Below are 27,086 nucleotides of genomic sequence, written 5' to 3' on the forward strand. Positions count from 1 at the left end.
TAAATTTGTTTATGTTCTTTGTAGATCCTGGATATTAGCCCTATGTCAGGTCAGTGGATTGCAAAAAATTTTCTCCCACTCTGTAGGTCGCCTGTTCATTATGATGATAGTTTCTTTTGCTGTGCAGAAGCTCTTTAGTTTAATTAGATCCCATTTGACTATTTTGACTTAAGAAAAAAGCTTTAGATTATGTTTCTATGTAAGGTAATAACATAGACCACCTGGTAATATTTTAGATAATTTCATATTCTTTCTATGATGGTAAGAAAGAGGCATGGGCTAGGATGCTAGCAGCCATTTGCCACTCATGATAAAAAAGACAAAAGCTGACACAAATGAAAAGTCAGAGTAAAATGAGCTCCTCTATAAGCAGCCAAGGGTTAAGGGGCTTGTTTCCTTGGACAGTATCCTGGTAAGTAGAAACTGACTCAAGTTCCCTCACTCCAAGGAATGCCTTCAAATGCCAGATATGTTAATGCAATGCATCAATCACTGCAGAAAGTCTTCTTTTCAAACCTTCCTGGAAAATGTATTTGGAATTCTCTGCCTAACCTTTAAGTTACCTTCATTCTTTCCACTATACTGTCATATCACCATAGTCCAGGATGCTTTCCAGTTGCCCAGGGGACCACCCAAACCTGCTTTCTCTTCAGGAAGCTCTGGCTTCAGATTATCTGCTAGGCTAGCTTTAGTTGATATACATTTAGAAGTTAATAACTGATAATGTCTGTCATTATCAGAGAGTTGGAGATAATTCATCTGCCTCCACACGTATGATGTTCGGTCAGTTGCATTACCTAAACTTCGGTTCCATTATTTGTAAAACAAGGATGGTAATAACATTATATTATTAAAGGATTTGTTCTGAAAATCAGTAGAAAAATCACACATGCAAAAATGATGATTTTTCTTCCTTGCTATGTTGTCTACATGAGTATCATGCTAACCTTCAAGACCCCAATTGGGGTAGGGATGGCACTGGAAATCTCACAAAACAAGATCCCCGAAAAAGTAGATTTATTGAGAAAGGGAGAGAGACAAGATGAGGTATATTTTCTAAATTTCTTAAGCATTTCAGGATCAAGTCTGAGAACTTTGAATTGCATTTTTTTCTGCCTTTTTTGCATTTATTTCTTTAAATTTCTCCCCTATTTAGGGTAGCTGAAGGGTATTATTAGTACCAAGTCTCCTGTACATTAAATTTCTTTTTCCATGAGTAAAATAATACTTGCTAATTAGCTTTTACTATTACTCCCCATTTATAAATAAGGAAACTACAGTATAAAACAGTTAAGAAACTTGATCATGGACATAAACTTGAACCTTGGCTAAGTGTGAATACTCATGTCTGTAATCCCAGTACTTTGGGAGGCTGAGGCAGGAAGATTGCTTGAGTCCAGATGTTTGAAACTAGTCTGGGCAACAATGATGAAACCTCATCTCTACAAAAAAAATATAAAAATTAGCTGGGCATAATGGCATGCACCTGTAGTCCCAGCTACTCTGGAGGCTGATGTGGGAAGAGGCCTGAGCATGCGAGGCAGAGCCTTCAGTAAGCCAAGATCACACCATTGCACTCCAGTCTGGGTGGTAGAGTAAAACCCCATCTCCAAAAAACCCACAAAACTTGAACCTTAATTGTCTTGACTTCAGAGTTCATGTTCGAAAGCACTCTGGTGTACTGCTTCTAGAGAAGAATCCCAAGCCTTAGTTACAACATGGGGCTTCTGAATCATGGGAGAAAACAGAGGTAAGGAAAGAATTTTTTTTTTAAATGAGGAGCTAGTCATTTCTGGAGAATGAGAGAGGAAGAGACAGGAGAGAGACATAAAGGAATGTTAGACTAGATGAGGAAGACACCAACAGTAGGTGTTCTAATACACTTGTGGAGCTCATGGGCAATGTGGCTGCTATTCCTGGTGAGACAGAGCAGGTCTTGACGACAGTTTCCCCAAGTTGCCATTGTTTTTATGTGGTGAAAGTAGGATGCTGGCTGTGAAGCTGGGCCAACTAGTGAGCAACACAGGGGCCCGGCAAAGTCAAGAGAAAAACCTGTGAGGTGTAACGCTAAGTAGACAAAATTTTGGCCCAGTGACCTTAGCCCCCTGTGTTATTCTTGTAAATATCTCACATCACACGATCAAGGGGATTTCACAGATGTGATTAAGGTCAGTGGCCTTTAAAATAGGGAAATTATCCCTAATTATCCAGGTAGGACCATGTAATCATATGAGCCCTTAAAAAGCAGATTTTTTTGGCCAGGCGCAGTGGCTCATGCCTGTAATCCCAGCACTTTGGGAGGCCGAGGCTGGTGGATCATGATGTCAGGATTTCAAGACCAGCCTGTCCAACACGTTGAAATCCTGTCTCTACTAAAGATAAAAAAATAATTAGCTGGGCATGGTGGCAGGAACCTGTAATCCCAGCTACTTGGGAGGCTGAGGCAGGAGAATTGCTTGAACCTGGGAGGTGGAGGTTGCAGTGAGCCCAGATCTGCCATTGCACTCCAGCCTGGTTGACAGAGTGAGACTTCATCTCAAAAAAAAAAAGCGGATCTTTCTCCTGGCAATTGGTGGAAGAGAACATGATAGAGATACAGCAGAAGAGGATGTAGGACAGTAGGGCTAAGGGAAAAAGCAAAGGGATTTGAATTGAGAAAAACTTAACTTAGTTGCTACAGGGGCCACATGAAAAGCATGGAAAAGAATGTGGGTGACCTCCGGGAGCTGAATGAGTTCTGGCTGAAGGTCAGCAAGGAACTGAGGATCTGAGTTCCACAGCCACCTGGAACTGAAATCAGTCACCAACCTAAATGAGGTGAGAAGTGGATTCTTCCCCAGAGCTTTCAGTAAGGAATACAGCTCTATCGACACCTTGATTTCAGCCTTGAGAGATCTTAACAAGGAGACTCAGCCATGTCTGTCTGGACTTCTGACCTTCAAAAACTAAGTAGTAATACATTGGTAAGTTACCACATACTCAGTTTGTGCTAACATTTTTTACTGCAGCAATAGGAAACAAACACAAATAGTTCTCGGACATATGTTTCCATGACAATCACCTAGAGGCCATGCTAACACAAAAATTCCGGGACCCACCCCAAGAGTTTCTGATTCATTAGGTCTGGGGTGGGTTGGAGAATTTTCATTTGTGACAAGTTTCCAGAGGATGCTGCTGCTGCTAGTCCAGGAATGACACTTTAAGAATCACTGTTGTAATCAGGAACCATCACCACATGTGTCAGTAGGGGAGCAGTGAAGAGGAAGACATGGGATATCTCTGCTCAGACTAGATGACCCATAAGAATAACATCTCTTTATATGGGGCCCATAAAACTAAGTCTTCCAAATATGTTATCTAAAATAGTACTTCTAATCTTCATTGTTAATTTTTTTAAAAGTACCTCTAGGAATGGATACCCTATTGTAAGGGGCTATTTTCTAAAGCTGAAGAGAGCATCTGTGTGTATGTATCACAGGCAGGAGCAGAAAGTGAAGAATAAATCAGGAGAAGTCTATTGTATTATTCTCTACATATCCTTAGAAAATTAAAGGCATCCCAGCTACCACCAGAATACACTCTGCCATGACACCATGTCCAAATGGAGGTTAGGGGAGGATAGCATTTGTCACTCTTCCTGGTGCTACCATGTACATGAAAATTGCCTGTCTGGTGGCCAAACTGTGGGAAAACCCTGCTTCTTATGTTCCTCCATTAACTCTGCTCAATTTAAGCTCATTTCTCCTAACTTTGACTATAACAAAGTAATATATCATCCATCACTATTCTTTACACAATAATCATTCAAAGCCCCGGCTCAGTGAACTGAGAGGTGACCCAAGATGCAAACTGCTGCTGTAATTACAGGATCTGTCACCCCTTTTATTCAAAATTGAAGTGATATGAAATGTCTAAGTAGTTTTTGCTATTTGCATTGAAGGCAGGGTGGGGTGCGGGTATCTCTGCTATTGCTAAAGTGTAGTTTAGCACTTCCCTCAAGTATTGCAATATTTGCCAGACCTTTATTCTTGGTAAACCTATACCTTTTAACAAAACACTCACAGAAATGATGCAGAACAAAGATATCATTCTAATAATCTGAGAATATTACTGTAATAATACTCAATGTCAAAGCATAAATGCATATTAAAGAATGCCTGAATAAACATATCCAACTATTATATCCTTTTCAGAATCTTCTTTTTCTTCTACCCAAATAAACAAAATGTTACCAAAAAATATATATATGAAGAAAGCTACAAAGCCTCAAGTCTTCCAAGGTGGTAAGTTGAGACTAATAATATATGGCCTAGAGTTTGCAGATTAAGAAGAAATAACCATGTCCATATCTCACTGAAATGGGTTTTCATACTTACAATAGCATACTCATAACATTTAATACTATGTGGCAATTTTATAGAAATTGACTACTCCTGAAGTATGCTAATGAACAGTAATTTGAAACTGAAAATAAAATCTAGTATCTGTCAAATTCATTTCCTTGCTTTTCACTGCATTCGTAGTCTTATTTTAATTCATTTTGGAAACATATACAGACTCACTGTCTCCTAAATTATGGGTTGTTTTCCACTTGGGTGTAAACCTATGTGGTATCCAGGTAAGTACTGCTTACTCATATGCCATGCGAGGTGTCCAGCATCCCATCAAGTACTCAAGTTATCTAAATGAAATTACTTATTTAGAAATTTGAAACTTGCTTATTATCCTTCAGCAACACTGCAATTCAGATTTGAACAATAGAGTCCCACAACTGAAAATCAGAACTGTTAGTATTCCAGGTAATGTTGTTTTAAGGAATCATCTTTACAGTCCAAAAGTAACTTTAAATTATTCAGTACAAACCTATCTTATATGGCAATTACTTTACTCTTTATTCTTCTGCCCATAAATTAGAATTCCATATGCAATAACCATATTTCTCAAATCTTCACTAGTCTCTCAACATTTCATATTTAGATTATAGCAAAATAGCCACCAAACTGCCTTCCTTTAGTCTCACTGTATAATTTAGCCCAAACTAATTATCCTAAACATTGCTTTTCTAGAAAACCAGAACAACTGCTTAATTCTCTTTTCCAACAACTCCTCTTTGTAACCAGGCAGATATTACACTTTCTGATCCTGCTCTGTTGGATTTTATTTAACAAAACTCTTCTGCTCCAATAAGGTGTGGACCACATTACAACACATGGTTTATGCCTCTTCCCAAAATTTCTGCCTGGGACACATCCCTTTTCATCCTCCAATATCCAAATACTGACATGCTCACCCTGCACCTTCTGCATAATCCATAAATCAAGACTGTATTTACAGTCAGTAACAGAAGATCTTAACATTTTCTTAACTGGCTCATTAAGAAATTGACATACAGTTTGACATAAGTCACCAAGTTATGAACTCATTAAGACACAAATTCAGTTTTTCACTTATTTTCTGTCATCTGTAGGATATAGTAGAGAGTTAGACCCTTCATAAGTGTTGATTAAATGTGAACATCTGAAATATCCAAATATTTATCTATATTTTTTAAGTATCGGTTCTTTATCTTTTCAATTGTGGGACCATTTACTAGAGAGTAATAGTGTTTAAAATACATTTCAGACATATTTTTAGACATATTCTTTGTTTAGTACTTCCCCAAACCCTGAAAACACACGATGTCTTGGTATTATTTAGAGAACATAATTTACATTCAGGTTTACTTTTATTTATTTTAGAAATATGTACAGTTTCAGTACATATGAGAACAGGATAGTAGTTTAACATGTTAAATCGTGTCCCATTTTTGTTCAGAAAAAAGTAACTTTGAGACTAATGATATTTGATTCAGTTCTGATTTCCACATGAGTAACTTTGTGCAAAGCATAGGTCAAACTCTACAGGTTAGCCCACAATGCCCCCCAGGAAGTCTTCCTTCTCCTCATTGACTCAAATCGCATTTTGTCTTCAAGGCCCTCTCAGGTCCCAACCTCTTTACAAAGCCTCCCTGTTTACACAAGTCCTATTAACTTTTCCTTTCTCTGAATTCCACCAGTATTTAGAATAACTACCATATAATATATGATTTGAATACAAGTTACCTTATGTTGTTCTCTATTTGATTTATGTAAGTTTTGTGCTCTCTAATATATTCAGGAACAGAGACTCTTTGCTTTCACAATGATTAGCAGTATTGGGCATTACTCAAAATGCTATGAGTACTCATGGACTTGATTCTTTGCCAAGTTGAAGTTTCGTTCTCTCTCTCTCTCTCCACACGCGCGTGCGCGCGCGCGCACACACACACACACACACACACACACACAGGTTAAAATATAATACAAATGTTCTTATGCAGAAAGTTTTTTTTTTTTACTGAGTTCACTTTAGCTGCTACAGACCTGGGGAAAAAAGTAAGTTTTCTCCCTCAGAATGCCTTTGATATTTTTTTTTAATGTAGTTTTTATTGTGTTACGAGAGTCTTTTGAGTTATACTAAAACTAATCTATTTGATCCAACCCAAATTTCCCACAACAGTTACCACAATATAATTTGAATCCCATTTGACAAGGCTTTGAAAACCCTCAAATTGTAACCAAGTCATGCAAGAGTTAATTTTTAAAAGTAATTTTAGTATTAAGATATCTTTACTTAAAAGTTAGACAACCAATTTTAAAAAGAAAAAAAATCTTTTCATGAGGACTTATGTCCCGAATACATTAGAAACTCAAATTTAATTAAGGTGTTTTTAATTAATTTATATAGATAAATTTTACTTTTAATGCAAGAGTCTATTGCTTCTCAATTATTTCTCTGAAAGCCTTTGATATCCTAGCAAAGAAGTGTAATCCCATAACACATCATTAAATATAAAGCTTTCTGTCTCTTCCTTCATTCAGTTATCCATCTGTCATTTATTCAATGCCTATATATATACTAACTACTTACTCTGGGCACGCTCCAGTTAGGTGATGTGGGAAACATTAAGGTGAATTAGACTCGCTTACTGCTGATTGGTGAGATGAGTTTTGTTCTGACTCATCAGATTATAAAAGCAGGATCCATTCACCAAGAGGAGAGCCCTCAGAGAGTGGGCTCTGCTGGGATGGGCATCTCTGGGACCACTAAATCATTTCATTTTAACTTAGCATTTAGATCAAGCAGTACAGAGGTAACCAATGGCAGCTGCAAATTTGAATGTCTTAATAAAGCCATATTAAGTAGTTTGTGCAACAGAGTAATGGGGAAATAATCAATGATCTTTTGAAGTGCTACCAAGAAAAATGCAGGAAACAAATTAACCAAGACTATGAAAAGGTACCCAAGTATTCTTGACTCTCTAGGATGGAGAATCAAGAAGAAAAAGTAAGCATGATATAAAGAAAGATATGCAGATATTTAAGAGCTATTTGTAACAGTTAAGTAGTTATAAAAAATACTTAATTAGTATCCAAGGACTTGTATTTTTAAAGCAAGCTCTAGCGAATTATTATATATTATTTTAAAAGTTGAGGCTAAATCTGCACATGTGCTGATGAGTTATAAAGGAATTAAGTAGCAGAAACTCATAGGGAAATTATTTAAGTCTAATAGACCTGCCTCATGCAGTTTCCTATGTCACAGACTGGCTGATTCACTGGATCGAATGTGAACAGGTACTGCTTCGCATCCAGTGGCAGCTAGAGTAAATGAGAAATAATTCTCCTGCATTGTGTTAGCCTTGCCCCTTTCAACTGAATTATGAGACTTGAAAGGTCATAACACATTACAGCAATTATATTTGTTTAGAAGTCTTTTATAGTGAGGATTGATATTTCAGCACAAGTTGTGTTCAGCATATATTCTCCTTAGTAAATCATCTTATTAAGCTTGTCGATACAGAAAATCACATGTATAAAGAAATAAGAACTAAGCTTTCCTTCTGGTCATCAGTGGCATTTAGTTTTGTATTTGTGAGCCAAAAAATGCCTCAGGTAATATGCTTTTATAAATATAAATAATGAATCTACCATGGCTTTAGGAAATGCAAATGAGGTCCTGTTAATATTTTACATCTCAAGATAGTATAATCCTTTCCATTAATTTCATGATACTTACATTTCCCAACAACAAAGATTTCAGTGAACACTACAGGTCATTGGCCAAAGTTTATTATAATTATTAGTAGTGTCATGTTGCTATTATCAAACCCTGGCATGCTGGAGTCCTTGGTCAATGACTGAGAGTGAGAACATGTGTACAAGACAGTCATGGAGGAAGGCACAAACACATGCTGTCTAAGCAGTTACTGTGCAGGCACTTGACCTGTGTTACCTTATGCTATCTTCACACTGCTGTCAGGTCAATAGTGATGGTACCCCAATTTAGCCCATAAGAGAATTAAAGCTTGCTTTTCCAAGGTTAGTGGAATTCAACCAAAGTTTGTTCCAAGTCTGTGTTTCTTCCAAGTTACAACTGAACTTCCCGAAATGTGTTCAACATGTTATTTCATGAGTGACAAGTCTTGGGTGGGGGCAGAACAGACTAAGAAAATACACAGCTTCAAGAAACTTCACAGAAATGTGGATAATAATTCCCTAATGCATTATTTAAGGTAGCTGAAGTGATTAGGGTCCACTTCTGACCTTTCAGTTTGTCAGAGAAGACTAGGCCTTTCTAACATGCATCTCTTGATACTACTCTCAAGATAAAAGTGAAAAGATAATGGATCTACTCCAGTTTAGAAGGTCTTTGTTTCCTACAAGTTCAAAAACCATCAAATAACTCAATACATTCATACATCAGCCATAGTCATTCTAAGATGACCAGAATCCCCTCAGATGATACATCTACAAATGTATCACCATCTGTTTATAGCCTTAACTGCTTCCCAATTGCCTCACTAAAATATGGTACTTGGGTCTTCTTTCCTGTATCCCATTGCTTCCTGCCTCCTGACTGAGGCCTCACTTCATCATTTGTACTCCTCTGTATCCTCAATTTCCCCCCTTTTCTGGCTCTTCCTAGGCAGTGGAAAGTACTGTCTAATTAAAAAACTAAAACACAAATTGTTTTTTAAAAAAAAGATCCTTCACCATCCTACTCCTCACTTGACATTCTATACTTCCCTTCTCCTTCACAGCCTAGCTTCTTGAAAGGATAGTCTATAATGCCTGTTCCGCTTCCTCACTACCTACTCATTCCCCATCCCACAACAATCTGGCTGCTGCCCTTGCCATTCCACTGAAATTAGTCTTGTAAAATTAAAAATGATCTTCTATTTACTTAATTCAATGGACATCATGTGATTTCCCAGCTTATATACTAAAATTAGAAAGATGTGGAGAAGATTATCATGGTCTCGGGCAAGAATGACAAGCAAATTTATGCAGCATCCAATATTTTTATAGTATGAACTCATTTTGTTATATATAGACATATATCTGGATATAAAGAATATATTTCCATACAGAAAAAAGTCTGGAAAGATATACATCAAAATTTTAACAGCAGTTATGCTGGGCAGTGGGTTTAGGGTGATTCTTAAATTATAAAAAATTATATATATATATTTTCACCATATACATTATATATATATATATTCTACTTATATAATGATCACACAATCCTTATCTAAATAAAAAGAATCAATAAGTATATCATCTCAAAATACCCAGGGGCCTCTTTTAAAATCTTATCTTATTTGATAATACAGAAATATTTGGCAATATTGTTGTTTCTTTTGTTTTAAGAATACCACACTTTCCTGGCCTTCTTGTACCCTCTCAACATCTTATTCTTAGTCCTCTTTGTATCCTCTTGTAGACCCATGCCCTTCATGTTTCTGCTTTGAACTCCATCGCTGTATCTCATCTCTCTCAGCTCTAGTGCTTGTGTGGTCTCATTCATGTCCGTGTCTTACTTTATGCTGAAAACTCCCACATCTACTTCTTTAGCTCAGAGCTCCTTCCTGGGTTCCAGCCTCCTATACACAATGATTTACCAGGATTCCAAGCACTTCCAAATGAACGGACTTAAAAGTGAACTCATCTTTCTACAACATTGGCCCAACTCTTATAGTTCTATGTCAATGAATAGAACTATCATGTATCAAGCCCTGTCAGAAATTCAGGAGTCATTCTTAGTTATTTTCCTTTCTCTTACCTCCTACAATAAAAAGTTCAAGTCTAATAAATTCTATCAGCACCTGTTTCACAACCATCTCTTCTTTCTCTCTCCACCACCGCTGCCTTAATCAAGGCTTTTGGCCTTTCTTTGTTAGATTATTGAAACAGACTCTTGATTGGTCTTGTTACCTTCAGTCTTACCCCCTCTAATTCATTCTTTATCCCACAGCCATAATGGTTTTCACAAATATGAATGACATAATGTCACTGTCCCATTGAATAGCCTCTGATGACTCCCACTGCCTAAGAATAGATTTCTAATTACATTAACTGTCCCCCAGTACAGCCCGGTTATGCAGTATTTGCCAATTGCACATCTTAAGTCTTTTCTTTGTGAACTCCAGACCTAGTGAATTGCTAGCCGTTCTCCAAACATTCCATATTTTCCCATTCCTCTAATACTTTTCTTGTGTCATTCATTCTAAGCCTTTTCTTGTGTCATTCCTTCCATAGGCCAGTTTTATCCTTATTTTCTTTACTTCACTTACTTTTGGTTATCTTTTGAGACTCAATCAGGAGTCAGTTCTTGACCTGCTCAGTGCCACCCTTGATCTTAGAGGACACCATGCTTCCCTCGATTGTGCCATATATCTCACTCTATTTTAATTGTTCGGCTCATTCTCTTTCACACTAGAATATTGAAATCCTTGAGGATGGAACAGTAAATTTGATATTTTTGAATAAACACATAAGTAAATGATGGGCATTAAAGGAGCAGACCCTTCCAAACTGAATGAATTATAAGAGGGACATGCAAAACAAGGTCTTCTGAACATACCTATCCACAAAATAGTAGAGTATCAGTCTCCAAAAGTCACTATAATAAATAGAGCTTCATCGAAAGTTATTTGTTCAACCCCAATACTGACAGTTGAAAGAGCTCAACATTCAGGAACAGCTCCAGGAAAAAAAATCCGGACTTGAGTCAGAGCCATCCCTACTGATAAGCATAAGGTCTCTTGCAGGCATTTTGCTTCAGGAATGCCACAATGTAATTCAGGAAACACAGTAAAACAAAGTGGGAAAACCAGCTTCTAGTTATATCTGTACCTCCCAGCCACCAAATTATTCTCTTGACAAATCACCTGCTTCATCTAAAATTATAAGGCAGCAACTTTATGCACTTAAAAGAATCCATGGGTCTTCTGTATTTGCTTTAGCACCAAAATAATTATATTTCACCATTTCAGTGAAAATGCTTTTCAGCAGGTTATTTTCAACTCTTATAATATAAACCAGAGTCTATACTATGTATGATTAGCAGGGGCATGTTTGAGAGGTTCCTTAAGTACTGCTAAGTGATGTTTGTTAACCAAGTTCAAACACTATCTGTCATTCATTATACTGGTTTTACTGACCTCTTAGCAGGAGAATATAGGCTCTGCAATGGTTCTTCAGTAATAGAGACAGATGACCTGTCATCAGTAGGTGGAATGTTGGTCTACACTCCTCCCTGTCCTCTGACCAAAGATAGGCAGAATGAAACACTCCCTTTGACTAGTTGGGAAACAGAGGGAAACAAATAGACTCAAATACCATCTAAGACAGAATTATGTTTTAGTGCAATTTAGTTAACGTGGAAAACACTGCATCTCACAGACATCTTTCTTTACTCACATCTCAAAGCCCCCTGCTCTTTCTTACCCATGTAATCATGGCTCATTCAAATATTGGTCATCTACAGGTATGGGTTAAGGCTGAATCTGTCTCTCCAGGCTAAGGAAGAGAATCGTCGCAATTATCCTATGTAAAATATGTGGGATCGTTTCCTTTTTCCATTTCTTAGTTCGGGTTTGGAGATGCAGCCAAACAAGATCTGATAGCAACTCAGCTGGAGACTTCTGGGAAGTCCATATATTCCTGGAATATATGGACATGTCCTTCTTCCCTGTGCTCTGCTGTAACGAGGCATGACACTGTTGCATCTATCTGTGACTATGAGGGGAGATAATGACAACAACTGAGATTAACAGAGTAGAGGATGGAAAGCACTTAGGTCTCTTATGACAATCACACATTACATTAGCCAAGACTGAAAGCACTCTATCTTTAGAAACAGCAGATATAATTTCATATTATTTGCAGCCCCAAACCTCCTAATTTTCATGATACTACCAAATAGCATTCTTTGTGTTCAGGTTGGTAGACTTGTGGCACTTATGAAGGGATTGGCAAACTACAGCCTACAGTGCAAATCTGCCCAGCACGTGCTTTTGTGAATAAAGTCTGTATTGGAACACAGCTACTCTTTCTCATGTCATCTATATGCGAGTTGCTTTTTCACCACAATAGCCAAGTTGAGTAACTGAGACAGAGACTGTATAGCGCACACATATGAAGTATTTAGTATCTACCTCTACAGAAAAATGTTGCTGGTCCCTATTTTATATCAGTGGATTTCAGGTAGGGGATGTATTACTCACACAATATTTTCCAGGGGCCATTCTGGATGTCCCAATCATTGCGAAGTGATTAAAAGGCCAGCACTGTTTAACATAGTGCAATGTTAAAATCCCACATAACAATGGATATTCTCTCTCAAAATACCAACAGTGATCCTACTGAGAAATACTACTCATAGTCAGTATAATAACCTATAACATAACCTGGGTGTTGGGCCACATGAATTGTTTTTCACATTATACCTACCACCATGGCAACTGTAGGTCTGGCAAACCTATTTACTAGAATAGGTAAATGGCAATCTAGAAGCATTGTACTAAAAACAGGATGGATCCTTATTAGCTATTTGTTAATAAAGGGAAGAAACATATTTAAGAAATATATTTACTGTTACTTTAGAGAATATTTTCTTTCATTCAAATTTTGTGGTTGGGGGTTTATTTAGACAAACTGAATATTCCAAGTTCTGTTCCAAAATGTAAGTTGTTTATGCACACAATTTTTACTGAGGAATATTTTATATTATGCTCACGCATTTTTAAGTGTTTTTTACTTTCAGTTTTACAGAATGATCATAATTTCTTTGGAGTTCTTTTTATGTCAAGCAGTATTTATAAATAATGATAATTATTCTAATTTCTGCTTCAATAAAAAGACCTTAAAATATTTTATTGAAACAAACTAAATTATCGTCACTATGGGATCTGGATTTGAAAGAAAGACAAAACATATGCATCTAAAACCACTGCAACTGTTTCACAATTGAGAAATATATACCCTTAAATATTTAGTCTGCTAAAATATATGGAAATTATAGGGATTTTAAAGTACGTGAATTGTCTTCATAGAACAATTTAAGGAATATAAAACAAATCTATTCTCAGTGGAATAAACCGTAAGTCCAAAAAGTCATAATTCACCTAGAACTGTTACTTTCATAGAGAGATTGCAATACTAATGACCACAAAAGCCAGGGCAAATCATGCTTCAGTAACACTATGGAGTGAAGGAGCAAGTGGTTTGGTCCTTTAGAAAATAACTTAATGTCACTTCAGATTTTCAGATTGTAACTATTTACTTTTTTCTGCTTTAAAGAGTATACACGGTGATAAGAGGAAGGCAATTGGGTGCTCTAAACTTTGTGTTGCAAATATTATTCCAGTTTATTAAATCCGTTTTAGTATACTGCGAGTTAGAATTTCTTGTACCTGTATAGAACAAATCCACCTAAAATTCTCCTAAACATTAAAGAAAGACATGCCCCCAACCCCTCCATCTAAAATGTGTATGCCACATATACATATGACAATGAGTATGTAACAACCCCCTGGCTATTCAGCAAACAATACTGAGGCACTGCTATCTGGGAGACATGTAGTGGTTTATTGACACTGGGCAGTGTCAAAGTTCTTTCAGCACAGGCCCCAAGTATGAGTGATCCTATACATAAGAAAATGAGTGTAAAATATTCCTCAGTTGGGTATACAGAGCACTGATTATAGAGAGCAAGTCCCTGGCAGAGAGATCACATGTAGGACTACACACCCAAGTAGACAACTATCTGATTCAACAGACAGATAAAAGCAAAATCAGCGGTTATCATGTAAGGCATTCAACATTATGAGCACAGCACACAGAAGAAAGAAAAGCCTCCAGAATGACTGTGTTTAGAGAAAATGCTGAGAAAATATACTTGAGAAACTCTAGGACTTGATAACATAAAGGAAACAGAAAAAAAAAATCTGCCATGGGGCACATAAAACAGGATCCTCTGATCCATGAGAAAAGAACTCAGGAAGATGGACTTTACAACAAAGGGTTTCAATCAGGTTTCAGTGAGGAAGAGTGGAAATTGTTATCTAAATATACTATAGATTTTTCATACATTATCTATGTATACGTACAATAAAATGTACCTTATTCTCAGTTTAGAGCACAAACTCAGCCATTTCCAAAATACAACTATGTTGGTTGTGGAAAAGGGTTGAAGGCCCACCCACATGGCACTGTTTAATGTGTGTGTCTGGAACTGGTGTCTCCTACATCACCATCAAAATCAAGGTTCTCATGCCCAAAGGAGTAAAAGATACATCAATGGCATCACTCTACAATAAGACTTGGAATCACACAAAATAATTCCCAATACTTAGAAAATAATTTTAAAATACAAATAAAAAGAAGTTATCCCAAATTCTGCTCTTAGCACTTTGGGTATTTTATGCTACACTACTTGTTTCTGTGTCTAACACTATGTATATTAAAAGTTTTTCTTTATAATTGGGACCAAAGTACATACTGTTTTAAATAACCTGGGTTTTTTCAGCTCTTTTACATAGATCAGTTTTCAATGTCAATGTGTGTTTCTGTGTAAAAATACAGCTGCATGATAGACTATTAATATTTAATTTTCCTGCCCAATTCTCTGATGGTCTCCCACTGTTTTAAATGTTCTTGGAATTTGATTCATAGAGGTGACTGAGTAACAACACAACGACGTCAATGCCATTAAAAGAAGTTCTATTACTCACAGTTAGAAAATCTGTTACTCACAGTCCCCAACAGGTGGGGACACGCTATGCCCTTCCTTACAGTGCCACATTGGAAGCACCTGAGTGAGTGAAGGAGGCAGCAAGGGAACAGCAGGCCCCAGGGTCTATACTGCGGTACTGCAGGAAGGAAGGAATGAGTAAAGCAGGGTAGCCAAGTGTGAGCAAGGTTAAGATTGGACAATCTGAATACTTTCAGCAGGCTCTGAGCTTTAGAGTCAATGCTTAGTTGTCTGACACCTAGCCCTGGGATGATAGAGGGCAGCAGAAATATTGGCTTAGTGTGTGAGAGCGTTAGATAAAGGAGCTGGCTGCTGTGACTAGGATGTGGGCTTTGGATTTGTTGGTTTGCAATTGAAAAGTGTACACCCAGGCAAGTTGTTTGCTACCTTTGGGAATCTGCTAGCTCTGAAGGGACAGTCTCTCCAGGTTTAGCAAGGCATAAAGGTCTCAAGAAATCACAAAATTCAGAAAATTCAAAAAATACATGGATAATACACCCATACAGACAGCTGCTCAAGGAGCTTCCCTTCAGCATCTTTCCTCCCTCTCCCATCTCTCAAGACACTGAGATCATCAATGCCTAGAGCACCTGGCTCCCATTCTTCCTTACCCCATCTTCTGGTATTATTCCTGTTGATCTCAGCATCCTTGTGTCTGCACATCTGACACTCCAACCTTTCCTTTCATCTCAGCCACACATTCCCATAACCACACTCTGGGCCTACTAATCACCAGAATCAGCACCACCTCTAGAGAGCAGTGCTTAGGACCGTGATGGCAAAAGTGGAACTGCACAGAATTTTTTAAATAATGAATCCACTCAAAGCTAGGTCCTACTAATATTTAAAAAAAGATGGCCAATACGTGGCCAAGATTAAAAGCTCAAAAGAGCAGCATTACAGGTTTGGGAAACAGGTACTCTTTATTTTTCTTTATATTCTTTATAAACAGCTGCTTTGAAGGTAGGTTGGCACCTTCAGATGCAATCTTATATTAACCATTAAAACATGTTATTTTCATATCTTTTAACTCAGAAATTCCACTCCCAGCAATTTATCTTGATGATAAAACTTAGAGAAAAATAATTCTCACAATATTTGGGAAACCACAAGAGTGCCAATATGGCTGGTATAGTGGAAGCAGGGAGGGGAAGAGATGGAAATGGAGAGCTGGGAAGGAGGCAGGAGGTCTCAAAAGAACTAGGAAAGACCTGGACTTTATTCTTGGTGTAACAGGAAACAAATGTGGAGTTTGCAATAGTAGAGCTAAATAATCAATTGGCTTACATCAATTTTTATCTTGCCCTCCACAGTGCACAGCGCTACTCCAAAGGCAGAATTGTTAAGGTTTCTGAAAAACTGACTAAAGGGTCAGAGCTGCACAGAGCGGTGAAGAGAAAGGAAAGAGGACACAGCTTCTGCCCATGAGATAAGAGTCACAGATCATGAAAAATGTCTAAAAGGCTGGGAATAGTGTGACCTTAAGAAAATAAAATTAATTAAAAAATTGTAAGCCAGAAGCTGTCTTAAAGCTATGGGAGAAAAATTCCATTAAAGAAAAATACTTTAACCACAGATTAAGTGATATTTATGGCTGGAATTAGAAATAAGCAGGAATCATCTGAACTGCTTCTATGGAGCAAAAAAAAAATTCAGTTAAGACAACATACTTAAATGTTATTAATTTATTTTTTTTTTACTTTCTCTCTCTCTTTTTTTTAATTGTGCTTTAGGCTCTCAGGTACATGTGGAGATTATGCAGAATTTTTGCATGGGTACATACATGGCAAGGTGGTTTGTTGCCTCCATCCCACCCTCACCCACATCTGGCATTTCTCCCCATGTTATCCCTCCCCAACCGCCTGACCTCCCACTGTCCCTTCCCTAGTCCCTCCCAACTGACCCCTGTGTGTGATGCTCCCCTTCCTGTGTCCATGTATTCTGATTGTTCAACACCCGCCTATGAGTGAGAACATGTGGTGTGTGATTTTCTGTTCTTGTGTCATTTTGCTGAGAATGATGGTTTACAGATTCATCCATGTCTCTACAAAAGACATGAATCATCATTTTTTATGGCTGCATAGTATTCCATGGTGTATATGTGCCACATTTTCCTTGTCTAGTCTATCATTGATGGGCATTTGGAATTTTCTAAAAGTATAAATATTTACCTATCCTATAAGATTTTTACAAAGAAAAAATGTTGTTGTTCTACAACTGACAACGGAATATTGAAGCAACTTCACCCATTTTTATTTTTTATTTTTTTGAGACAGAGTCATTCTGTTGCCCAGGCTGGAATGCAGTAGCTTGATCTTGGCTCACTGTAACCTCCACCTCCCAGGTTCAGGCAATTCTCCTGCCTGAGCCTCCTGAGCAGCTGGGATTACAGGCACCCGCCACCATGCCCAGACAATTTTTGTATTTTTAGTAGATACTGGGTTTTATCATGTTGGCCAGACTGGTCTGGAACTCCCAACTTCAAGCTATCTGCCTGCCTTGGCCTCCCAAAGTGCTGGAATTACAGGCATGAGCTACTGCACCAGGCCAACTTCACCAATTTTTTAATGTGAATGTTTAAAAAATATGTTTCTGGAATAGGAAAAACCTATGTCAAACTACCAATTAATTTCCACAACACTTTCTCAAGAATGACTAAAAATTGTGACCATTTTTTTAAATAAATGGGCTATACCTATAAATGAATATCTGTACCTATATGTACCCTATAAAATATATATTCAATCTATTGTCCAAAGAATTCATCATTCCATATTAAAACACTTTTATGAGCTGGAACATTGTAAAGGCTATTCAGAGAACAGTATATTTCCCCTCATTAAATGAAATGTCTGTTTTGAAAAGTATATTTTTAAGGCATCAAATATCAAAAACCTTGGACAAATAATGTTAACCTTTTCACAATGTGTAGTCAAACACTAAACAACCTAACAATAGGCTCCAAGAATAAATCATCAATTGAATATTTTGGAACCAGGTTTTACTTATGTGAAAAATTTCTAAATCATTTGAAGCACAAAAGATTAACTATAAAAGTACACTATAGTATAATTCCATTTGAATATCAACCACAGAAAGATTTAATAGAGATGCACTATGATATTACACGGGAGATAGACCATATGTTTATGAAGACAGAATTGAATTTGTGTTGTATTTTCAGTGATGTTATAATGGGGCCTGAAATAGTGAAGTTGCACTTTATCTGTTCTACCGGATCTGTCACGCAGGACAGGAAATCTGCTATGAGGGGGAGGTAGCAGGCAGCACTGCACTGGGTATTTACAGGATGCCAATCATCCCACAAACTTCCCTTAAAGTAGCTCTAAGAACATGGATGCCAATCCCTCCATGGCACATTTCAAACAGCTCTTGGAGTTTCTTCATTCCCTGGATTCATATGCTAACTTGTTTTATGGTTGATAGCAAAATAGAAATAACTGAAGAAGCATAGGCTTTTAGAGTTGGAAGAAACCTGGTTCTTTGACACAACACATTCTTTATTTGATGGCAAAACCATCTACATCATTAGAGGCAAGTCTGTAGCGCTTGCCTTCATGTTTGGGTGCTGATCTCACGAGATGATAATGCTGAAATGCATTCCTAGAGCTGTCACCCATAAAGCTTTTGGCTTCAGAAGCTGTCTTGAGGAGAAGCAGTCATTTAGGAGGTGAGACCTAGGGACAGGCAATCTTAGAAAACCTGAATCTAACCATACATCTTTATCAGAGCCTCAGTAGATGCTCAGGACCACAGGAAAATTATTAAATATTATATAATTTTACTGATGTAATATTTCCCTAAGTCTTAGGGGAAAATTGTGTATTTCATTAGTCTCCATGTTCCAATCTCCCTGCCCTCACCTCAGACCTCTCCAAGATAACCCACCACACCAGGTCCAGAGCAACCTTCAGCAATTCCTCCTATCTCACAATGCTGTTCAGCATCCAGCCCTGTTTAGCTTTTCAGATTCATATTCATTTCTCACATCTTTCCCATGTCTTCTGGACTTACACACACACACACACACACACACACACACACACACACACACTCTCTCTCTCTCTCTATCCCTCTCTCTAATCATTTTACCATTCCTAGTGTGTTTTTGAGAAAAAGAACTACATATCCACAGGATTGGTAAAATTTGCACAGAGCCAGTTCAAGAAGTTATAAAAGGCCTCACTATCAGAGTTTGGTGAAGGGAGTGGTGAGATTTCAGGCTAATGGTACAAACTTAGTTATTTTTTCTCAAAAACATACCCCTCTCAATTCCCTATCCGGTAGGTCCCCTTTCCAGGCTAACCTGTAATTAGGGTTTATCATCAAAGTCACACATCCCTTATCCTGAAAAGCCTTGCCTGAAGCCCCTGTTCTGGGATCACTGCTCCCTGGTTGGGCTTTCTGTATCTAAGAACAGAGCACATTCTATTACAGTTGAAGATACCAGGGCCACCTCAGAAGGCCACTTGCTGTGTTCTATTAAAATTCTGCTTGAAGAATTGATTCCTGGGATTAAATTTCTGGTTAACACACAAAAAAGATAATGTACTTTCACAGGAGATTTGTTTTCCCACCATTTAATCAAAATATATGAAGTAGAAAATATTCAACTGTCCCTCCTAATGCACACCTACAACCACCCATTCCCTCATTCCCCCAAGCGGAGCCAGAAAGAATACAGACCTGGTCCAAGAATCCCAGAAATTTCCAAGCCTGCCAGAGGGCCAAAGAGAAGTTTCTGTAGCTGGACATTTAACCCATCGACTATCTACAAAGGGCAAATACCTACCTTGAGCTAAACATAATTCTCAATTTATCTATATCACACCAAGGAGATAACTGGATGGTTTATGATTGTTGTCACCCTAGGACCAAAGGCAAAGTATTGGTGTTGTCACTTGGCCCTGGTGTATTTAGGCTCAGGAGCAAGAGACTCGAGTCTGTCCAGTTCCTGGTCTTCTTGCTGCTTCTCCAGGCTCCCCTCCTCAGCATGTAAACACACCTGAGAAACTGGATGCTTCCACAACAGTGACTTTCAGGCTTTTTAAACTCCAACCCACAGTAAGAAATGCATTTTCCACTGCTTATCTGCACCCAAGGCATACAAACAGGTATCCATGTAATTGAAACAAAAGTTTCATAGTATCTACTTTTTCAGATGCTCTTTTCTATTATATTCTACCATTGTCCATTGGACTTCAGCATATTGATTTCCCAGCCCCTAAGATGACTCTACACTCTCAAACATTTATACTTTTTTTAGACATGTAAGTACCTCATTTTAAACTATTAAGAGCCATAATCTTCCATTTCTCAATTATAGCAATTATCATATCACCATTAATTATTTGATGCATCAGAAATTGAGTCTCTATCACATGACAAAATGTGTTATTGATCAGTCCCTCTCTTTACCTGTGTATCTCATTTTATAATGTCCCTTCACCACTATTAGTATCCAGCAACACTGAAGTACTTAATGTTCTTTCCTATCTTTTGAGTTTTTATTCAAAAAAGGATGTAATAGCTCCCAAATACATCAGTTTGCACACTCATGCCAATCTTTCTGAACTTGGTTTCTTTGTCTTTTGTGTGCCTTCCCTGACACATCTATAATGAAATAGGGACTCCTGCTATGCTCTCAATGCAGTGCCACAAATTGCCATTAAGAGCAAAAAGTATGCTGTGCCATAATTATTTGCATACCTGGCTCTGGAGATAAGAGCAAGGGACATATTGCTGAGCCTGTGCCCAGACTGGGGCAGAAATCCCTCCCCCTACATCACACATACCCACACAGTTCTGCTCACAGTACTCTACACTTCTCACCAGAACTGATCTTAATTATGTTTTATTTCCATCTCCCTTTCTAGGGTATAAGCCTTATGAGTACAGAAATGGCATTCCCATCAATTATTCTCACAGAGGTGTGGAAGTCAAAGCACAATATATTTTAAATCAATATTGATTGAATGAATTAATTAATTCACACCCACCACCAAAAGAATGCTGGTGACTTAGCTTCTACAGGCCAGTCTTGAACCAGGAACATCTATTTGATTGCAATCCTCCCCCACATTACCTTTCCTAAAATATATTCCAAATTGCAGAGTGCTCCCTGAATTGCCTTTCTTTTCACATTTTCCAAACCTTTCTCCAACCTCCTTTCATCAACTTCCCTCACCTGGTAAACATTCTTCAATTTTAATTACATGCTTATTGTGGGTGAATCACAATTGAAGCAATTTTAGAAGGTGAGATATTTGCTAACTGTAGAGAAAAAAAAAAGCCTAATGAAATTCAAATATCTTTCCTTGCTTATTATCCAAATTTACAACTGTTTTCATAGCTCTACTTAATGAATATAGCTATTTTCATATCCGGCTGAATCCCCAATCTCTTTCTTGTTTCTGTTTAAAAAACTGTCTATCCTCCCTCAGAAATCAGGGATAATCTTTTCTGTTTTTAAACTAGACTTGCCTAGAGCGTCTCTCATATTTGCTATGAAAAAAAAAAATGGGGAAGTTTCCCTGCAAAGTAGTAGAAGGAAAGTATAGAAAATAGAGAAAGAAAGAGAGATGGGCATGGGGAAAGAGAGAGACTGTGTGGGGAAGAGAAAGAGAGATGTCTTCCATTGACTCAAGAATTCTTTAACAATTGATTTAAGTCAAATTACAGAACTACTACTTGGTATGAGTCTGAGAGAGATTGGTTCAGTGGCAAAGCTCTAATAATTTTATTATAACATTTGAAACAAAGTAAAAATATGATAAAATCAATCTTCCAGCCATTTTATGTATTTTTTGACCTAAACTTATTTGCTTTTTCTTCCATTTACAATCATGAAAAATTTGATTTCTCACCTAAAAATATTTATAGACTGTACACATGCATCTGATTTTTGTTGTATGCTTTCCTAAAATAGGGGAGATGAATTACATGAGATTACCTGTCTATATTCTAACAATCTGAATAATTTTCCCAATCTCCATAGGGAATCTGGAAAGCACATATACAAATTTGAACTATGATCCATGTGATGATTATAAGACTTTCTGTATCAAATTCATGCAAATTGCAGGCTCACATTATTTCAGAATGATACTCTCATCATCATTTACTTAGGGAAAAAATAGATGGAGTGGGGTGGAAGAGACTCTTACAAGAGTCTAGTTCACAAATAGCTGATTAGTGTGGCTGTTTCCTCTCCAAAGTAACCGGTTAAAATTCTATGCAGGCTACTTGCCTTTATAGGTATATATGCTCAAGTCTATATGAATAACCCTGGCAAACCTCCCAGAAAATGCAACAGTCAAAACTGCACGCAAAATGTTGAGCACAAATTTCTTTCCACCATCAGAAAATGGCAAATGATATATATCAAGGTTCAAAACATCCTCTTTATAGACAGTAGCTAACATCCCATTATTATCTCTAAAACAACCAAAGGCTTTTCACTGTAACAACAACAAAGTGCTGATAGACTATGATCCATGAACATCTATCTCCTACAATCACTTCCTAAAAGGCTTATTTATTTCAAAACAATAAAAACCTATTAAGACAATTTTACTATGATATTTATTGAACTCCAGTGTCAGTCCTAGATGTTAGTCATTTGTTGGTGAGTTACAGAATTTGTGAGCAGTTAAAAACAGATGCTATTCTAAGAAAGGATAATGCTTTCTTAAAAATTAGTTTTCTTCTATTATTCAAAATACTATACTTCAGTCTTATATATAAGTAGGAGTAGGAGTGAAATATCCCCTAAAGACTTCGTCACTGAAAATCTCCATTATGGTCCTCCTACCAACCTCACTCCACTCTGCCACTCCCTGCATCTAAAAGGCTGGAAAAAAAGAACTCCAAGGCCAGAGGGAATGACTAAGCCATAAGGTAGTGAATATCCAGGTCTCTGAGTCACCCCTACCCATATCCAAACAGAAAGGCCTATGTGGAACTCTGTCTGCGTTGACATAAATTGAAGTGGTATGAGATAGGGTTACTAAGCATTTAGTTTTCCCTAACTTAAAATACTAATTGAAAAATTATGTTTTCTTCTCATTGTTATTTGGATGGTTTTTTTTTTTTTTTTGCTAAGAGGAATGTTGAAAATGTCATTTATCAAATACCCATATTTTCATCACAATTGAAAGAACCATAAATTATTGCTTTCTTTGAAATGCTGCTACTTTATTCCAAGAGGTTAAGTTCTTTATCTGTTCACTGCTTCAGAGTTTAATGCATCCAGCTTAATAGGACTGAAAATTTTCAGCACATATAAAAGGAAGAAATACATAGGGAGATTTAATAAACAAAACAAAACAGGAAATGTAGGAAAATGGAAGAAATTCTGGACATCGGTTCACTAATCATTTCTTAAAGACTGATGTAGAGCCAGTCTTCAAATTCAGACTGAACTTTGGGGAAGATCAGAAAGACTGAAAAAGACTTTGCCATTCTTAAGGAGCCATATTTGTTTGTTTGTTTTAACTAAACTACATACTTTTACTCAGATTTCCTCAGTTTTTGTCTAATGCCCTTTTTTAGTTCAGGATCTCATCTAGGAAATCACATTACATTTAGTCTTCATGTCTCCTCAGGCTCCTGAAGGCTGCTACAGTTTCTCAGACCTTATATTTAATGCCCTGGATAGTTTTGAGAAATACTGGTCAAGTGTTTTGTAAAATGCTACTCATGTATGATTTTTCTCATGATTATACTGGGGTTACTGGTTTCTGAGAAGAAGACCATAGATGTAAATTGCCATTCTCATCATCACACAAACTGTCTACAGGTTTCATCACTATTGTTACTAAATTTGATCACCTGGCTGAGGTAGTGTTAGGTAGGCTTCTCTACTATAAGCTTATTACTGGACTTTTTAGAGGTACTCACAATATGCTTAAGGAATGGAAAGTTATGCTACATAAAAAATGTGAAGTTACTCTGCATGGGAAGTCTGTCTACTCTCCCCCATTTATTTATTTATTCAATCACGTACTTTTATTAGTATGGACTTAGAGATGTTCATTTTATACTTGGGGCTATAATCCAATATTTTATTGCCTAAACTGTCCCAGCTTTGCCATAGGGAGATTTTTCAATTATCACATTTTAATTGTGTCCCTTTGACATGCGTCCCCATCATTTTGTTTGATTATTTCCTTACAACATGTTCTAGGTTCATGATGGGTATTACTAGCTCAAACACCTGGACAATAACGAAGAATAAGCTATTTCTCCAAGGAGACTGGTTCCTTTTATTGGAGAATGATATTAGAAATAAAGTTCTGGGTGCTAGATGTGCTCATTGCTTCTAGGTCCTCTCAGCTAAGAGAGCGCAGAAAAATATGTGTGTAGATTAACTTGTATATATACACATCTAGGGCCTAACAGTTTTATGAAAATGGGGTGAAACTACTCATTCCTTAAATGCATTCATCATCCCAAAGGGAGACATCACAGTAGACACTTTTACCCATACGTGTAAAAACTTAAGGTTTTCACTGAGGGTCACCACTGTGATGGGTACTATGTTTATCAATTTAACAAAAGGAGTTTATGGGGAAGGGGCTTTCCAGATACACTCCTGCAAAGCCTGCAGACCAGTGATCTGTCATCCACTGCTAATCGACTGACCTGCTTGCTGCTACATAATGTCATTTGCACAAAGGTTAATTTTTAACGCTCTACTCAGCTTTTTATAACCAGGATTTTTATACTGTCCAAGTCTGGCTCCCACCATGATGCCCTCAGCTTGCCCCCATATGAGTGTCTGCCTCTATTATGTATGCCTATGGCTGCCTATTGGCACCAAAACTATTGACTCTAACCTTCAGATTACATCAAACTGATTTTGACACTGGTTTATCCTGGCTTTCTCGAGGGTCAACAGAAACTCTCTTAGCCAGCCATTTGCTATAGCATGAGTCCTGACTCAAGGTCCTTAGAAATCAGTCTATTTCTGTCCTGTTTACTATTTAGTGGGGATGTCTGTGTACTCAGGTACCCTGTTAGGGAGACATCAGGCACTGATGTGAACAAGGCCTAGGTCCTTAGCCCTAAGCAAGCAATGTTCCACTGGGGGTGAAAGGCACACATAAATGTATGAGCAGAGAGGGTGGAGTGTGAAGGATTTCACATATAAGGCGACATTTCACTATCCTGAAAGAAATGTAGGAATTTCCCAAACTAAACGCGAGCAGGATAATGAGGTTTCAGATAGCAAAGAACACTAAAAAAATATAGAAGCCGCCTAGAGCACAGTGTGTTTGAGCATGCCAAGGATTTCAGAAACGGGACCAACACGTGAATGTTCAGGGAAGGGCAGCTGGAGAGCTCTTGGCAGGGGCAGAGGCGAGGTCTAGTTAATGGGCTTCCTAAACTGTGATGGGAAGTTCAGAAATTATTCTTGGGTGATGGGCAGCTACTGAAGAATGTTAAACCACATACTGACATAAACAGATTTTCTGCAACTCCTGGCTCCAAACATTTTTCTGCTGTTAGCCTCAGACCATGATAAAGTCAACTCAAAATCTATCACACTAAAATTTTAATAAGAACAAGGCACATAGTGTAGCATCTTGTGCACATTATTGATTGTAGATTTTGTAATTTAAACATAAAAAAGCTATGAAAATCTGAAAATCAAGTGAGTCAGCAAGATAGAAAGAAAAGGAAGAAAATCTTAGTTTTTTTTTTTTCTTTGTAAGGAGACCTCCTATCTGCAATGGGGAAAATGCTAATGTCTGGATTTAAATGTAATATTGCTGTGTAAATTTTCTGGCTCTCATATAAAATGCATCTACTTTTAAGTCAGTGAGATTATGAGATGCAAAATCTGTCTGAGCCATTTAATATGAGTGGAGTGGGGATGGCAGCAGAGGTATTTTTCATGACACACGTATTGAAATATGATGCTATATTCAAACACTTCCTTAATGACAACCATTCACCCACAATATTAAGGAGCTTCAAAAAAGGCGTTTTAAAATCTTGAGACTCAAATCTTGTGTCAAAACAACTCAAGGTATTAAAAAAAATCACCGTTTGAAAAATAGCAAAATAATAAAATTAGAAATCTACAATAAATAATGTCAGCAGGGTGTACTGCAGCCAAGGTTAAACAGTCGGGTCTTCGGGAATTATTAAAGCAGTGTAACCGGATGTCATGCTAATGTGGCTATTGCAGGTGCCAGCTTGGACAGCTGCAGCTAATACCCAATTATCACTCTTGGTGGAGGATCTGGCCACTGCAGGGCCCTTCTTCTTTCTTAGTCTTTTTCCATTACCACATAAAGATAGAATATGCTCATTCTTCTCAAAACTGATCATGTATGGTGGCCACAAATTTTGTTTGTTTGTTTGAGATGGAGTCTCACTCCATCGCCCAGGCTGGAGTGCAGTGGGACAATCTTGGCTCACTATAACCTCCGCCTCCCAGGTTGAAGTGTTTCTCTTGCCTCAGCCTCCCAAGTAGCTAGGATTACAGATGCCTGCCACCACACCAGCCAATTTTTGTATTTTAGTAGAGACAGGGTTTCAACATATTTGCCAGAGTAGTCTAGAACTTCTGACCCCAAGTGATGCACCCCGCCTCAGCCTCCCAAAGTGCTGGGATTACAGGTATGAGCCATCGTGCCTGGCCTGGCCACTGCTTTTAATTGGACGCTCACAGACACATATTTATATGCACATCCCTTCTCTCCAATAGACTGAGGCACATGGAAACTTACATAGTGTCTAACATGGATATGGGGTCTTACATGCACTCCTACTCAATTTTCTCTCAAAAACTTAATATTCTGATTAGAGTTTTTGGATTCCATAATTAAGAAGTAAATCTAGATAGATGTTTTGGGACTTGAAGAAGAAAAACAAGAAAGGGAGTTGGGGAATCCATTAAGGGACTTAAGTTACAGAATGTAAATTCAAAACCTCTT

General features: G+C 37.6%; 1 protein-coding gene and 1 non-coding gene across 10 annotated transcripts in view; one reads left to right on the forward strand and one right to left on the reverse strand.

Annotated features, from left to right (window-relative positions):
- Positions 1-27,086, reverse strand: part of CTNNA2 (catenin alpha 2) — a 1,148,556-nt gene that overhangs the window by 1,006,195 nt on the left and 115,275 nt on the right. The window lies entirely within an intron of this gene.
- LOC144579398 (U6 spliceosomal RNA) lies at positions 9,284-9,385 on the forward strand. Its single transcript, XR_013526832.1, has one exon. It is a non-coding gene; the product is annotated as a U6 spliceosomal RNA (small nuclear RNA).

This window comes from Callithrix jacchus, chromosome 14, assembly GCF_049354715.1.
Source record: "Callithrix jacchus isolate 240 chromosome 14, calJac240_pri, whole genome shotgun sequence".
In the NCBI taxonomy this organism is placed as follows: Eukaryota; Metazoa; Chordata; class Mammalia; order Primates; family Cebidae; genus Callithrix; species Callithrix jacchus.